The 17,382-nt window shown below is 42.5% G+C and overlaps 2 non-coding genes and 1 pseudogene across 2 annotated transcripts; 1 reads left to right on the top strand and 2 right to left on the bottom strand.

The window, feature by feature from the left end:
• The window catches only part of LOC141679767 (uncharacterized), a 166,993-nt pseudogene that overhangs the window by 6,350 nt on the left and 143,261 nt on the right, over positions 1–17,382 (top strand).
• On the bottom strand, positions 1,662–1,768 carry LOC141681299 (small nucleolar RNA R71). Its single transcript, XR_012558739.1, has one exon. It is a non-coding gene; the product is annotated as a small nucleolar RNA R71 (small nucleolar RNA).
• Positions 11,425–11,531, bottom strand: LOC141681604 (small nucleolar RNA R71). Its single transcript, XR_012559032.1, has one exon. It is a non-coding gene; the product is annotated as a small nucleolar RNA R71 (small nucleolar RNA).

Raw genomic sequence — 17,382 nt, 5'->3', positions numbered from 1 at the left:
TTACGCAAGGAGCGAAGGAGATAAGGAAGAAGACCGTTTTAGCACACAGCAACGAAGAGGAAGCATATTTTCTCGTGATTCTTGTTTCGTTGTAACGTTGGATGCTAGTTTTCTTATTTTGAACCTATTTACTCTTGTGACGTACTCTAATTTAATATAATTAGTTTAGTTATTATTTTCTTGTGTTTGTTTATCATGATTTCATATGAACCCATGATGATGATGAGTGCTATTATGGGCTAATCGTGATCATGGGGTTGTAACGGATTTACTATGGAGTTCTTTAGTTAATTGTTTAATACTTTAGTGTCTGATGATTGTATGATATCTAGTATTGGTTGTGCGTATTCGTCTTATGTGCGTCGCGAACATATAAGATAGGGTGTTAATCTCTTGTGAAGCGACGGTGGATCTTGAGATTTAGAACTTGCCATGCTAGCATAGGTTCATGTACGGTGTGCATGATGAGTGGGTAACTCTAACAGTTTTATTTGCCCTGTGTAATCAAAAGGGATAACTTGTGCTTAAATCGTTGTGTTGTCAATTTCTGTAGACATATAGGAACTCAACATAATTGATGACTATTCAACTTCTATCTTAATTGTGGATGTTTGGTAGAATGGTATTAGTACAATGAAAGTTGGCTTTTATTAGTTTCGTGTTATTTGATTAATATCATCACTGTCACATGCTAAAGGTAATAACAATAGCTATTGAAGGAAGTAATAATGAAGTTGTGATCTCATGAGTGTTTTAATATTGTTAATTTGAAGTGTCAATTAAGTGATTAATTAAGTAGTTAATTGTAGTTAATGTTTAGTCAACAATTTTAAGTGTTAGTGTCTTAACATTGAGAAGTAATCATACATTGGTGCGTGAGTTTAATTAGACAATAAATTAGTCTGAGTCTCTGTGGGAACGAACTAGAAAGTATTCTATATTACTTGCGAACGCGTATACTTGCGTGAATATTAGCGCGTGTTTTTGCCCTAACAAGTTTTTGGCGCCGCTGCCGGGGACTCGGCGTATTTATTTAGTTTATGTACTTACCATCATTGGTCATTAGGACTCAGTGATTAGGACGTAGTAGTTACTTATTGTTTCCGGTTGTGTTTCAGGTACTTTAGCGAGCGTTTATGCAAACTCGTTCTCGTACTCGCAAGAGGACTTTAGATACAGCTGAGGAGACAGACGAAGTTCTTGATATTCCAGAGAAGTTAGATTTTGAAGATTCGGATTCAGGAACTGAGCGGAAAGAACCAGTAAACATGGGTGATCGTATTGTTCAAGCTGATCCAGCTCTTATGGATTTTTCTCGGCCAAAAATTGATGACATTCAGTCAAGCATTCTTCATCCGGCTATTCAAGCTAACACCTTTGAAATCAAGCCGGGCACTATTCAGATGGTGCAGAATTCTGTTTCTTTTGGAGGAGCGGCGACTGAAGACCCCAACATGCATATAAGGAATTTTGTCGAGATCTGCAGCACTTTTAAGTATAATGGCGTGACTGATGAGGCTATCAAGCTGAGGCTTTTCCCATTCTCACTGAGGGACAAAGCTAAGGACTGGTTACATTCTGAACCAGCTGGGTCCATCACTACGTGGCAAGATCTTGCACAAAAGTTTCTGGTGAAGTTTTATTCGATGGCTAAGACTGCTACTATGAGGAGTGCTCTTACTCAGTTTGCGCAGCAACCTACAGAATCTATGTACGAAGCTTGGGAACGATACAAGGAAATGTTGAGAAAGTGTCCACATCATGGAATGCCCGATTGGATGGTGATCACTGGTTTCTATAATGGTTTGGGGGCCCAATCTCGGCCCATGCTCGATGCAGCAGCTGGATGCGCCTTATGGGCTAAAAGCTATACTGAGGCTTATAATCTTATCGAGACTATGGCTGTAAATGAGCATCAAAACCCAACTCAGAGGATGATGCCTGGTAAGGTAGCAGGTATTCTGGAAGTCGATGCAGCCACCGCTATTGCAGCACAGCTTCAAGCGCTGTCAATGAAGGTTGATTCTCTGGCTACATATGGAGTTAATCAAATAGCTATGATTTGTGAGCTTTGTGCAGGTTCTCATGCTACGGATCTGTGTTCTCTTGTCAATGAATCTGTTCAGTATGTGAATAATTATCAGCGACAACTTCAGCCTGTGCCAGCTACCTATCATCCTAATAACAGAAATCATCCAAATTTCAGCTAGGAGAATAATCAGAATGCTATTTAGCCACCATATCAGCAAGGCGTGAGTAAACAGTTTAACCCACCTGGATTCCAGCAACCACAGTAGTATGCTCAAAGGCAATCATATCCTCAACAGGAAAGTGCAGCTGCACCTACTAGTGCTGATTTTGAGGAACTTAAGCTGTTATGCAAGAGTCAGGCGGTTTCTATCAAGACCTTGGAAAATCAAATCGGTCAATTAGCCAATACAGTGCTCAATCGTCAACCTGGCACTCTTCCCAGTGACACGGAAGTACCAGGCAGGAAGGAAGCTAAAGAGCAAGTCAAGGCTATTACCTTAAGGTCTGGAAAAGTTGTTGATGCTGAAAAGGCAAAAGAAGGAGAAGCTGAAATTAGAGATGAAGAAGCTAAGCAAAAGGAGAAAGCGGCGGAACTAAGGAAGACTACTGTTGAACACACTCTGCCTGAGGGTAATACAGGGGAGAAATAGCTCTATCCTCCACCACCTTTTCCTAAGAGATTGCAGCAACAAAAGCTGGATAGACAGTTCGGTAAGTTTCTGGAGGTGTTCAAGAAACTTCACATCAATATACCTTTCGCTGAGGCTCTGGAGCAAATGCCTAGTTATGCGAAGTTTATGAAGAGTATTCTTTCAAGGAAGGTGAAACTGGATGACCTTGAGACCGTTGCTCTCACGGAAGAATGCAGCACTGTTCTGCAGCAAAAGTTACCGCCAAAACTGAAAGATCCAGGTAGCTTCACCATTCCTTGCACCATTGGCAAGTTGACTTTTGACAAGTGCCTTTGTGATTTGGGAGCAAGCATCAATCTGATGCCGTTGTCGATCTTTAAAAAGTTGGATTTGCCTGATCCAAAGCCCACATACATGTCTCTACAATTGGCTGATCGTTCCATTACTTACCCAAGGGGCATAGTGGAGGATGTGCTAGTCAAGGTGGATAAGCTCTTCTTTCCTGCAGATTTTGTTATTCTGGATTTTGAGGAAGATAAGAAGATTCCCATATTCTTGGGAAGACCTTTCTTGGCTACTGGCCGTACCTTGATAGATGTGCAAAAAGGTGAACTTACTATGCGGGTACAAGATCAGGATGTGACCTTCAACGTATTCAAGGCAATGAAATTCCCTACCGAAGATGAGGAGTGCTTAAAAGTGGATGTGATTGATTCTGCGGTTACTTCGGAACTCGATCGCATGCTAATGTCTGATGTATTGGAAAAGGCCTTAGTGGGGGATTTTGACAGTGATTATGAAGATGGCAACGAGCAATTACAATATCTGAACGCTTCTCCCTGGTAGCGAAAGTTGGACATGCTGTTTGAATCTCTTGGTACTTCTGACCTCAAGAATGCTGAAGGAAAGTTCAAACCATCAATAGAGGAAGCACCTACCTTGGAGCTCAAACCTTTACCTGAACACTTGAGGTATGCTTTTTTAGGTGATGCATCTACTTTACCTGTTATTATTGCATCTGACCTTTCAGGTAGTGAGGAAGACAAGCTCTTAAGGATTTTGAGAGAATTCAAATCGGCTATTGGATGGACCATAGCAGACATCAAGGGGATAAGTCCTTCATATTATATGCATAAAATTTTGCTAGAGGAAGGTAGTAAGCCGACTGTTGAACAGCAGCGCAGACTGAAACCTATCATGAAGGAGGTGGTGAAGAAAGAAATTCTGAAATGGCTGGATTCAGGCATCATTTATCCTATTTCTGTCAGTTCGTGGGTGAGCCCCGTACAATGTGTACCTAAGAAAGGAGGTATCACTGTGGTAGCAACTGAAAAGAATGAGCTCATCCCCACTCGAACAGTTACAGGATGGAGAGTATGCATGAATTATCGAAAGTTGAACAAAACCACGAGGAAAGACCACTTCCCTCTTCCGTTCATTGATCAGATGCTTGACAGGTTGGCTGGGCACGAGTATTTTTGTCTTCTGGATGGCTATTCTGGGTATAATCAGATTTGTATTGCACCAGAGGATCAGGAAAAGACTACCTTCACTTGTCCATTTGGCACGTTTGCTTTTCGCAGAGTTTCGTTTGGGTTATGTGGCGCCCCGGCCACTTTTCAGAGATGTATGATGGCTATATTCTCTGACATGATTGGAAATAATGTTGAGGTGTTCATGGACGACTTCTCCGCCTTTGAACATTCGTATGATGAATGTTTGAATAATCTTCGCGCCGTACTCAAAAGGTGCGTGGAAACTAATTTGGTGCTCAATTGGGAGAAATGTCATTTTATGGTGCGTGAAGGCATTATACTTGGGCATAAGGTCTCTAGCAAAGGTCTGAAGGTGGACAAGGCCAAGGTGGGAGTCATTGAAAATCTTCCACCACCTATTTCTATGAAAGGAATCCGTAGTTTTCTTGGTCATACGGGTTTTTATCGGCGATTCATCAAGGACTTTTCAAAGATATCTAAGCCATTGTGCAATTTGCTTGAGAAAGGTGTGCCTTTAAAATTTGATGATAAATGTTTGGCGGCATTCGAGACTCTCAAGAAGAGTTTGATCACTGCACCAGTTATTACAGCACCAGACTGGACAGAGCCATTTGAGATGATGTGTGATGCGAGTGATTATGCGGTAGGTGCAGTTCTGGGACAACGCAAGAATAATCTCTTTCATGTGGTCTACTATACGAGTAAGACCTTAAATGGGGCCCAAATGAACTACACCACTACGGAGAAGGAGCTTTTGGCTATAGTCTTTGGTTTCGAGAAATTTCGATCTTATCTGCTTGGTACTAAAGTAACAGTATTCACTGATCAAGCGGCCATTCGCTATCTGGTTACGAAGAAGGATTCGAAGCCGAGACTCATTCGTTGGGTGCTCTTACTTCAGGAATTTGAGTTAGAGATCAAGGATCGAAAAGGTACTGAGAATCAAGTAGCTGACCATCTCTCTAGGTTGGAGAATCCCGATTCTACTTCACAAGATAGGACATTAATCAATGAATCTTTTCCGGATGAGCAGTTGTTTGCAGTTCAGGAGGAAGAACCATGGTTTGCAGATATTGTAAACTATCTCGTCAGCAATATAATGTCTCCTAATTTGACCTCCGCTCAAAAGAAGAAGTTTCTGCATGAGGTGAAGTGGTATATGTGGGATGAACCATATTTTTTTAGACAGGGAGCTGACCAGATCATCAGGAGATGTATCCCGTTCTGTGAGACGGAGGGGATATTACGAGACTGCCACTCCACGGTTTATGGTGGACACTATGGTGGTGAGAAGACGGCAGCTCGTATTTTGCAAGCAGGTTTTTTCTGGCCTACTTTGTTTAAGGATGCTCATCAGTTTGTTTTAAGGTGTGATCGTTGCCAAAGAGTGGGAAATTTGACGAGAAAGGATGAGATGCCGTTAAATGTGATGCTTGAAGTCGAGGTCTTTGATGTTTGGGGAATCGATTTCATGGGGCCTTTTGTCTCGTCCTGCAATAATCAGTACATCTTGCTGGCAGTCGATTATGTCTCAAAATGGGTAGAAGTCAAAGCTTTACCGACAAATGATGCAAAGGCAGTGCTAAATTTTCTTCATAAGCAAATTTTCACAAGGTTTGGAACACCTCGTGTAATCATAAGTGATGATGGGTCGCATTTCTGCAACCGTAAGTTCACTTCTATGATGCAGCGTTATAATGCGAATCATCGAGTTGCTACTGCCTATCATCCGCAAACAAATGGTCAAGCGGAAGTGTCTAACAGAGAAATCAAGCGCATTCTAGAGAAGGTTGTTTGTCCGTCAAGGAAGGATTGGTCTTTAAAGCTCGATGAAGCTGTTTGGGCTTACAGAACAGCATACAAAAATCCACTTGGTATGTCCCCATTTCAGTTGGTGTACGGTAAGGGATGTCATTTACCTGCGGAGCTTGAGTATAAGGCCTACTGGGCGTTGAAAAAGTTGAACCTGGATTTAGATGCAGCTGGTAAGAAAAGAATGCTTCAGCTTAATGAACTTGATGAATTTCGACTTCAAGCATACGAGAATAACAAAATGTATAAGGAAAAGGTGAAGAGGTGGCACGATAGGAAGCTACATCCTAAGTTATTCGTGCCAGGGTAACAAGTTCTCTTATTCAACTCTCGTCTCCGACTTTTTCCTGGGAAGTTGAAATCGAGGTGGTCTGGACCTTTTATTGTCAAAACTGTGTTTCCACATGGAGCGGTGGAAATTTTTGAGAATGATCCGGACCAAGCATTCAAGGTTAACGGTCAGCGTTTGAAGCACTACTATGGGGATAGGGCAAACCGAGAAGTGGTTAGTGCCATTTTATTGACTACGTGAGAAAGGTACGCAACGTCAAGCTAATGACGAAAACGAAGCGCTGCGTGGGAGGCAACCCATGAGTTGTTCTTACAGGAACTCTTAGAAGTTCATAACCTATCCAAAAACACAAAAAAATCAGAAAAACGGGACTGAAAAAAAAAATTCCAGTGACCCCCTGAGTGCCCGCTCAGCTCTGCTGAGCGACGGCTCAGCAAGCTGAGCGCCCGCTCAGCTTTGCTGAGCGACCGTTCCGGGGTCAACTGCCAGAATTTTTTTTTTCAGAAAAAAACCAAAAAAATTAGAAAAATTAAAAAACCCAAACACAGCCCATAAACCCACGACTTCTTTTCCTAATACCCCATGATTTCATCCCTCAACCCCACTCTTAATCTAATTTAACCTATTCCACACCCTATATATACATACACCTATCCTACATATCTCCCACAAACTTCCTACACTTAAACTCTCTCCCAAGCACAAAAACTCAGTTCTTAAACACTTTTATTCGAGATTTAATGGCACCCAAGAGAGCACGAACTATCGATAGCAGCAGCACAGTCCCTACTGCTGATTCATCAAGGGGTACTGCTGCAAAGCCTCGGTTGACTGACAGAGCTGCGGAGGAGGAGTACACTAGGCTTTTGGGGAAGCCGATTCTGAAGGAGAGAGGGTTTTTACCATCGGGGATGGATGGTGAGTTGCTACCCATGATTGCAGAGAAGGGGTGGATAGCTTTTTGTGAGTCGCCCGAAGCAGTGCCGATTAGCGTGGTTCGCGAGTTCTATGCGAACGCGAAGGCCGAAAAGAATGGGTTTTCTGTGGTCCGTGGGCTGACGGTTGATTATCACCCAGCGGCGATTCACCGTATGATTGGGCAACGAGAGAGGAAGCCCGAGGAGGAGAACTGGAATGAGAAGACTGCTGAGGATTTTGACTTGGATTTGATTTGTGTGACTCTCTGTAGGCCGGGCACAGTTTGGACCTTCAAGACCGACACTAATGAGTATCGCCACTTCCCGGCGATAGCTATGAACAGGTATGCCCGTGCATGGAATGCATTTATTTGTGCTAATATTTTGCCTTCTTCGCATGCACACGAGGTCACAGTGGAGAGAGCACAGTTGTTGTGGGGAATTCTTCATGAGGAGTACTATGTGGACCTTGGTGAGTTTATCTACCAAGGAATTCTGAAGTTTTTCAGGGAAGCTAAGCATATGAACATCCCTTATGCATCCACGGTTATGAAGCTGTGCCGAGCAGTTGGCGTGAACTGGCCGGCTCATGAGCAGTTGCAGTTACCGGCAGCTCCGATTGATTCTAGGACTCTGAACGGGATGCGGGAGTGGACCGGTGGTGAGCCCGAGGAGCATGGGTTGGGTTATCGTCTTCCAGGAGGGCATCCAGCACGAGGTGCTACTATGGCTAGGCCTAGGCGTGATGAGGCTGGTTCTTCGAGAGCTCAGGAGGGTGCTGGGATGGCTGATACCCAGTATAGGAGGCTTTCACGGCGGATGGATGCCATGTACGAGACGCAGAGCAGGTTTGCTCAGGAGCTTACCCTTGCGTTAGGGACTGCTTTTCGGGGCCTTGGAGCTGATATCCAGTGGCCAGTTTTTGGTGAGGACTCTGCATACCCGCCGCCTGATACTCCACCCACTGAGGGTGATGATGATGATGACTCCGAGTAGGTATACCCTGTGTTCCTTTCTACTACCTTTATTGGGGACAGTGAAGATTTTAAGTTTGGGGGTGGTAGTTAAGGAATATTTTATGTATGTCATATAGCTGCATATTTATGATAACTTAGTTCATATAGTTGCATAATTTATGCCATATAATTTTTTTTTTATATAGCTTTATTTGTTTATTATATCATGTAGCTCATGCATTCACCATGATCCCTTTTGCGATGATTTATCGACTGAATTGTGATATTGATGTGAGTGTAGTGATAGCATTTAATTGATATTGAGTCGTGTAAGTTGATATGCATGCTAGAAGCACTTGTAGTTTCACTAAGTCTTAGAGAATGCTTAAGGGCTAGATTGTTGTTATGATTTGATTATTTTCGAGGTTAATCTATTTATTATGCTTAGAATTCGATAATAGGTTCTTGGTGATAAAGGCATGAAAAAGAAAAAAATTGGAGTAAAAAATGGAATTTGTTGCTAGTTGTGGCTAGGCGTCAAATGGCTAGTAGCCGGCTCGCATATTGTGCGAGTAGTCTAGGGTTGAGCAAGATGGAGCGAAACGCACTTGCTCAGAAATTTTATAAAAAAAAGAAAAAAAGAAAAAAATTGTGGTGTTTATGCATAATTGATCACGAGTGGGCTCTTTGGTATTCGAGTTATTAAGTTCTTAGGGGACTTTGTGCCTAGTGACCTAAGGCTTTTAGAGTCTGGGATCCGCTAACCTAACGCTCACTACATGGATACCATTGTATAAGTATTTTGTGGACCTCACTCATTGCACGGTCAAATAAGCATTTGTGTTGTGAATAAAAAGCATGATTCCGTAATAAGCTCCAGAATTCTTGTAGTGTTGTATGTCACTTTGTGCTTAGAATTTTTATTCTTTGTATAATCATGCGATTGCCTTGAGGATAGTCGAGTCATAATAATTGGTCTAGTTCCGAAGCATATCTGTTAAGCATCTGCACACACCACGTTTCTGGTTGTATGTTCGTTTGTATGAGTTTATTGATCTTTAGTCTCCTAACTGCATTTGTTGAGTTGTTGCAATTTGGTTGGTTTATTCGTAGTAAGGGGGATCGCTGCATTTTCATATAGATTGCATTCATGCATGTTTTTATTTGTTTTTGAGTCTGTGGCGCTTGAGGACAAGCATCGATTTAAGTTTGGGGTGTGATAAGTGGCATTTTATATCACTTAGAACATCTTAAAATGGCTTAAATTGGTGCCTTGAAATCAAGTATTTTGTGTATTTGATGCGTTTTTCTAGTGTTTATGCATTTAAGGGTATTAGTTGCATTTCGGAGGAGTAATCATCAAGAATAAGCCTTGGCATGTGTTCACCATTGCAAGAGGAAAGAAATGGGCAGATTACGGCGAAGAAATGGAGCCAACTCAGGAATTTTCCAGAAGGGTCCTGAGCGCCCGCTCAGCAATGCTGAGCGGCCGCGCAGGGTCGGGAAATTAAATAATTATTTTTAGGACTTCTACTTCTATTTGGCTTCCACTTCTATGTAATCTGAGTTTTATGGGACTATTATATAAGTAGATTTGGAGACGTTTTCATGAGAGAGGATCGTGGTATTACGCAAGGAGCGAAGGAGATAAGGAAGAAGACCGTTTTAGCACACAGCAACGAAGAGGAAGCATATTTTCTCGTGATTCTTGTTTCGTTGTAACGTTGGATGCTAGTTTTCTTATTTTGAACCTATTTACTCTTGTGACGTACTCTGATTTAATATAATTAGTTTAGTTATTATTTTCTTGTGTTTGTTTATCATGATTTCATATGAACCCATGATGACGATGAGTGCTATTATGGGCTAATTGTGATCATGGGGTTGCAACGGATTTACTATGGAGTTCTTTAGTTAATTGTTTAATACTTTAGTGTGTGATGATTGTATGATATCTAGTATTGGTTGTGCGTATTCGTCTTATGTGCGTCACGAACATATAAGATAGGGTGTTAATCTCTTGTGAAGCGACGGTGGATCTTGAGATTTAGAACTTGCCATGCTAGCATAGGTTCATGTACGGTGTGCATGATGAGTGGGTAACTCTAACAGTTTTATTTGCCCTGTGTAATCAAAAGGGATAACTTGTGCTTAAATCGTTGTGTTGTCAATTTCTGTAGACATATAGGAACTCAACATAATTGATGACTATTCAACTTCTATCTTAATTGTGGATGTTTGGTAGAATGGTATTAGTACAATGAAAGTTGGCTTTTATTAGTTTCGTGTTATTCGATTAATATCATCACTGTCACATGCTAAAGGTAATAACAATAGCTATTAAAGGAAGTAGTAATGAAGTTATGATCTCATGAGTGTTTTAATATTGTTAATTTGAAGTGTTAATTAAGTGATTAATTAAGTAGTTAATTATAGTTAATGTTTAGTCAACAATTTTAAGTGTTAGTGTCTTAACATTGAGAAGTAATCATACATTGGTGTGTGAGTTTAATTAGACAATAAATTAGTCTGAGTCTCTGTGGGAACGAACTAGAAAGTATTCTATATTACTTGCGAACGCGTATACTTGCGTGAATATTAGCGCGTGTTTTTGCCCTAACAAGTTTTTGGCGCCGCTGCCGGGGACTCGGCGTATTTGTTTAGTTTATGTACTTACCATTATTGGTCATTAGGACTCAGTGATTAGGACGTAGTAGTTACTTATTGTTTCCGGTTGTGTTTCAGGTACTTTAGCGAGCGTTTATGCAAACTCGTTCTCGTACTCGCAAGAGGACTTTAGATACAGCTGAGGAGACAGACGAAGTTCTTGATATTCCGGAGAAGTTAGATTTTGAAGATTCGGATTCAGGAACTGAGCGGAAAGAACCAGTAAACATGGGTGATCGTATTGTTCAAGCTGATCCAGCTCTTATGGATTTTTCTCGGCCAAAAATTGATGACATTCAGTCAAGCATTCTTCATCCGGCTATTCAAGCTAACACCTTTGAAATCAAGCCGGGCACTATTCAGAAGGTGCAGAATTCTGTTTCTTTTGGAGGAGTGGCGACTGAAGACCCCAACATGCATATAAGGAATTTTGTCAAGATCTGCAGCACTTTTAAGTATAATGGCGTGACTGATGAGGCTATCAAGCTGAGGCTTTTCCCATTCTCACTGAGGGACAAAGCTAAGGACTGGTTACATTCTGAACCAGCTGGGTCCATCACTACGTGGCAAGATCTTGCACAAAAGTTTCTGGTGAAGTTTTATCCGATGGCAAAGACTGCTGCTATGAGGAGTGCTCTTACTCTATTTGCGCAGCAACCTAAAGAATCTATGTACGAAGCTTGGGAATGATACAAGGAAATGTTAAGAAAGTGTCCACATCATGGAATGCCCGATTGGATGGTGATCACTGGTTTCTATAATGGTTTGGGGGCCCAATCTCGGCCCATGCTCGATGCAGCAGCTGGAGGCGCCTTATGGGCTAAAAGCTATACTGAGGCTTATAATCTTATCGAGACTATGGCTGCAAATGAGCATCAAAACCCAACTCAGAGGATGATGCCTGGTAAGGTAGCAGGTATTCTGGAAGTCGATGTAGCCACCGCTATTGCAGCACAGCTTCAAGCGCTGTCAATGAAGGTTGATTCTCTGGCTACATATGGAGTTAATCAAATAGCTATGGTTTGTGAGCTTTGTGCAGGTTCTCATGCTACGGATCAGTGTTCTCTTGTCAACGAATCTGTTCAGTATGTGAATAATTATCGGCGACAACAGCAGCCTGTGCCAGCTACCTATCATCCTAATAACAGAAATCATCCAAATTTCAGCTGGGGGAATAATCAGAATGTTATTCAGCCACCATATCAGCAAGGCGTGAGTAAACAGTTTAACCCACCTGGATTCCAGCAACCACAGCAGTATGGTCAAAGGCAATCATATCCTCAACAGGGAAGTGCAGCTGCACCTACTAGTGCTAATTTTGAGGAACTTAAGCTGTTATGCAAGAGTCAGGCGGTTTCTATCAAGACCTTGGAAAATCAAATCGGTCAATTAGCCAATACAGTGCTCAATCGTCAACCTGGCACTCTTCCCAGTGACACGGAAGTACCAGGAAGGAAGGAAGCTAAAGAGCAAGTCAAGGCTATTACCTTAAGGTCTGGAAAAGTTGCTGATGCTGAAAAGGCAAAAGAAGGAGAAGCTGAAATTAGAGATGAAGAAGCTAAGCAAAAGGAGAAAGCGGCGGAACCAAGGAAGACTACTGTTGAACACACTCTGCCTGAGGGTAATACAGGGGAGAAACAGCTCTATCCTCCACCACCTTTTCCTAAGAGATTGCAGCAACAAAAGCTGGATAGACAGTTTGCTAAGTTTCTGGAGGTGTTCAATAAACTTCACATCAATATACCTTTTGCTGAGGCTCTGGAGCAAATGCCTAGTTATGCGAAGTTTATGATGAGTATTCTTTCAAGGAAGGTGAAACTGGATGACCTTGAGACCGTTGCTCTCACGGAAGAATGCAGCGCTGTTCTGCAGTAAAAGTTACCGCCAAAACTGAAATATCCAGGTAGCTTCACCATTCCTTGCACCATTAGCAAGTTGACTTTTGACAAGTGCCTTTGTGATTTGGGAGCAAGCATCAATCTGATGCCATTGTCGATCTTTAAAAAGTTGGATTTTCCTGATCCAAAGCCCACATACATGTCTCTACAATTGGCTGATCGTTCCATTACTTACCCAAGGGGCATAGTGGAGGATGTGCTAGTCAAGGTGGATAAGCTCTTCTTTCCTGCAGATTTTGTTATTCTGGATTTTGAGGAAGATAAGAAGATTCCCATAATCTTGGGAAGACCTTTCTTGGCTACTGGCCGTACCTTGATAAATGTGCAAAAAGGTGAACTTACTATGCGGGTACAAGATCAAGATGTGACCTTCAACGTATTCAAGGCAATGAAATTCCCTACCGAAGATGAGGAGTGCTTAAAAGTGGATGTGATTGATTCTGCGGTTACTTCGGAACTCGATCGCATGCTAATGTCTGATGTATTGGAAAAGGCCTTAGTGGGGGATTTTGACAGTGATTATGAAGATGGCAACGAGCAATTATAATATCTGAACGCTTCTCCCTGGAAGCGAAAGCTGGACATGCCGTTTGAATCTCTTGGTACTTCTGACCTCAAGAATGCTGAAGGAAAGCTCAAACCATCAATAGAGGAAGCACCTACCTTGGAGCTCAATCCATTACCTGAACACTTGAGGTATGTTTTTTTAGGTGATGCATCTACTTTACTAGTTATTATTGCATCTGACCTTTCAGGTAGTGAGGAAGACAAGCTCTTAAGGATTTTGAGAGAATTCAAATCGGCTATTGGATGGACCATAGCAGACATCAAGGGGATAAGTCCTTCATATTGTATGCATAAAATTCTGCTAGAGGAAGGTAGTAAGCCGACTATTGAACAGCAGCGCAGACTGAATCCTATCATGAAGGAGGTGGTGAAGAAAGAAATTCTGAAATGGCTAGATGCAGGCATCATTTATCCTATTTCTGACAGTTCGTGGGTGAGCCCCGTACAATGTGTACCTAAGAAAGGAGGTATCACTGTGGTAGCAAATGAAAAGAATGAGCTCATCCCCACTCGAACAGTTACAGGATGCAGAGTATGCATGGATTATCGAAAGTTGAACAAAGCCACGAGGAAAGACCACTTCCCTCTTCCATTCATTGATCAGATGCTTGACAGGTTGGCTGGGCACAAGTATTTTTGTCTTCTGGATGGCTATTCTGGGTATAATTAGATTTGTATTGCACCAGAGGATCAGGAAAAGACTACCTTCACTTGTCCATTTGGCATGTTTGCTTTTCGCAGAGTTTCTTTTGGGTTATGTGGCGCCCCGGCCACTTTTCAGAGATGTATGATGGCTATATTCTCTGACATGATTGGAAATAATGTCGAGGTGTTCATGGACGACTTCTCCGTGTTTGGACATTCATATGATGAATGTTTGAATAATCTTCGCGCCGTACTCAAAAGGTGCGTGGAAACTAATTTGGTGCTCAATTGGGAGAAATGTCATTTTATGGTGCGTGAAGGCATTATACTTGGGCATAAGGTCTCTAGCAAGGGTTTGGAGGTGGACAAGGCCAATGTGGGAGTCATTGAAAAGCTTCCACCACCTATTTCTGTGAAAGGAATCCGTAGTTTTCTTGATTATGCGGGTTTTTATCGGCGATTCATCAAGGACTTTTCAAAGATATCTAAGCCGTTGTGTAATTTGCTTGAGAAAGATGTGCCTTTAAAATTTGATGATGAATGTTTGGCGGCATTTGAGACTCTCAAGAAGAGTTTGATCACTGCACCAGTTATTACAGCACCAGACTGGACAGAGCCATTTGAGATAATGTGTGATGCGAGTGATTATGCGGTAGGTGCAGTTCTGGAATAGCACAAGAATAATCTCTTTCATGTGGTCTACTATGCGAGTAAGACCTTAAATGGGGCCCAAATGAACTACACCACTACGGAGAAGGAGCTCTTGGCTACAGTCTTTGGTTTCGAGAAATTTCAATCTTATCTGCTTGGTACTAAAGTAACAGTATTCACTGATCATGCGGCCATTCGCTATCTGGTTACCAAGAAGGATTCGAAGCCGAGACTCATTCGTTGGGTGCTCTTACTTCATGAATTTGAGTTAGAGATCAAGGATCGAAAAGGTACTGAGAATCAAGTAGCTAACCATCTCTCTAGGTTGGAGAATCCCGATTCTACTTCACAAGATAGGACATTAATCAATGAATCTTTTCCGGATGAGCAGTTGTTTGCAGTTCAGGAGGAAGAACCATGGTTTGCAGATATTGTAAACTATTTCGTCAGCAATATAATGCCTCCTAATTTGACCTCCGCTCAAAAGAAGAAGTTTCTGCATGAGGTGAAGTGGTATATGTGGGATGAACCATATTTGTTTAGACAGGGAGCTGACCAGATCATCAGGAGATGTATCCCGTTCTGTGAGACGAAGGGGATATTACGAGACTGCCACTCCACGGTTTATGGTGGACACTATGGTGGTGAGAAGACGGCAGCTCGTATTTTGCAAGCAGGTTTTTTCTGGCCTACTTTGTTTAAGGATGCTCATCAGTTTGTTTTAAGGTGTGATCGTTGCCAAAGAGTGGGAAATTTGACGAGAAAGGATGAGATGCCGTTAAATGTGATGCTTGAAGTCGAGGTCTTTGATGTTTGGGGAATCGATTTCATGGGGCCTTTTGTCTCGTCCTGCAATAATCAGTACATCTTGCTGGCAGTCGATTATGTCTCAAAATGGGTAGAAGTCAAAGCTTTACCGACAAATGATGCAAAGGCAGTGCTGAATTTTCTTCATAAGCAAATTTTCACAAGGTTTGGAATACCTCGTGTAATCATAAGTGATGAAGGGTCGCATTTCTGCAACCGTAAGTTCACTTCTATGATGCAGCGTTATAATGTGAATCATCGAGTTGCTACTGCCTATCATCCACAAACAAATGGTCAAGCGGAAGTGTCTAACAGAGAAATCAAGCGCATTCTAGAGAAGGTTGTTTGTCCGTCAAGGAAGGATTGGTCTTTAAAGCTCGATGAAGCTGTTTGGGCTTACAGAACAGCATACAAAAATCCACTTGGTATGTCCCCGTTTCAGTTGGTGTACGGTAATGGATGTCATTTACCTGCGGAGCTTGAGCATAAGGCCCACTGGGCGTTGAAAAAGTTGAACCTGGATTTAGATGCAGCTGGTAAGAAAAGAATGCTTCAGCTTAATGAACTTGATGAATTTGGACTTCAAGCATACGAGAATAACAAAATGTATAAGGAAAAGGTGAAGAGGTGGCACGATAGGAAGCTACATCCTAAGTTATTCGTGCCAGGGCAACAAGTTCTCTTATTCAACTCTCGTCTCCGACTTTTTCCTGGGAAGTTGAAATCGAGGTGGTCTGGACCTTTTATTGTCAAAACTGTGTTTCCACATGGAGCGGTGGAAATTTTTGAGAATGATCCGGACCAAGCATTCAAGGTTAACGGTCAGCGTTTGAAGCACTACTATGGGGATAGGGCAAACCGAGAAGTGGTTAGTGCCATTTTATTGACTACGTGAGAAAGGTACGCAACGTCAAGCTAATGACGAAAAAGAAGCGATGTGTGGGAGGCAACCCATGAGTTGTTGTTACAGGAACTCTTAGAAGTTCTAATCTAATTTAACCTATTCCAAACCCTATATATACATACACCTATCCTACATATCTCCCACAAACTTCCTACACTTAAACTCTCTCCCAAGCACAAAAACTCAGTTCTTAAACACTTTTATTCGAGATTTAATGGCACCCAAGAGAGCACGAACTATCGATAGCAGCAGCACTGTCCCTACTGCTGATTCATCAAGGGGTACTGCTGCAAGGCCTCGGTTGACTGACAGAGCTGTGGAGGAGGAGTACACTAGGCTTTTGGGGAAGCCGATTCTGAAGGAGAGAGGGTTTATACCATTGGGGAGGGATGGTGAGTTGCTACCCATGATTGCAGAGAAGGGGTGGATAGCTTTTTGTGAGTCGCCCGAAGCAGTGCCGATGAGCGTGGTTTGCGAGTTCTATGCGAACGCGAAGGCCGAAAAGAATGGGTTTTCTGTGGTCCATGGGCTGACGGTTGATTATCACCCAGCGGCGATTCGCCGTGTGATTGGGCAGCGAGAGAGGAAGCCTGAGGAGGAGAACTGGAATGAGAAGACTGCTGAGGATTTTGACTTGGATTTGATATATGCGACTCTCTGTAGGCCGGACACAGTTTGGACCTTCAAGACCGGCACTAATGAGTATCGCCACTTCCCGGCGATAGCTATGAACAGGTATGCCCGTGCATGGAATGCATTTATTTGTGCTAATATTTTTCCTTCTTCGCATGCACACGAGGTCACAGTGGAGAGAGCACATTTGTTGTGGGGAATTCTTCATGAGGAGTACTATGTGGACCTTGGTGAGTTTATCTACCAAGGAATTCTGAAGTTTTTGAGGGGAGCTAAGCATATGAACATCCCTTATGCATCCACGGTTATGAAGCTGTGCCGAGCAGTTGGCGTGAACTGGCCGGCTCATGAGCAGTTGCAGTTACCGGCAGCTCCGATTGATTCTGGGACTCTGAACGGGATGCAGGAGTGGACCGTTGGTGAGCCCGAGGAGCATGGGCTGGGTTATCATCTTCCAGGAGGGCGTCCAGCAGG

Source organism: Apium graveolens, chromosome 8 (genome assembly GCF_009905375.1).
Source record: "Apium graveolens cultivar Ventura chromosome 8, ASM990537v1, whole genome shotgun sequence".
NCBI classification, from domain to species: domain Eukaryota; kingdom Viridiplantae; phylum Streptophyta; class Magnoliopsida; order Apiales; family Apiaceae; genus Apium; species Apium graveolens.
Note: the sequence above shows the minus strand (reverse complement) of the source record. Positions and strands in the feature narration are given on the sequence as shown.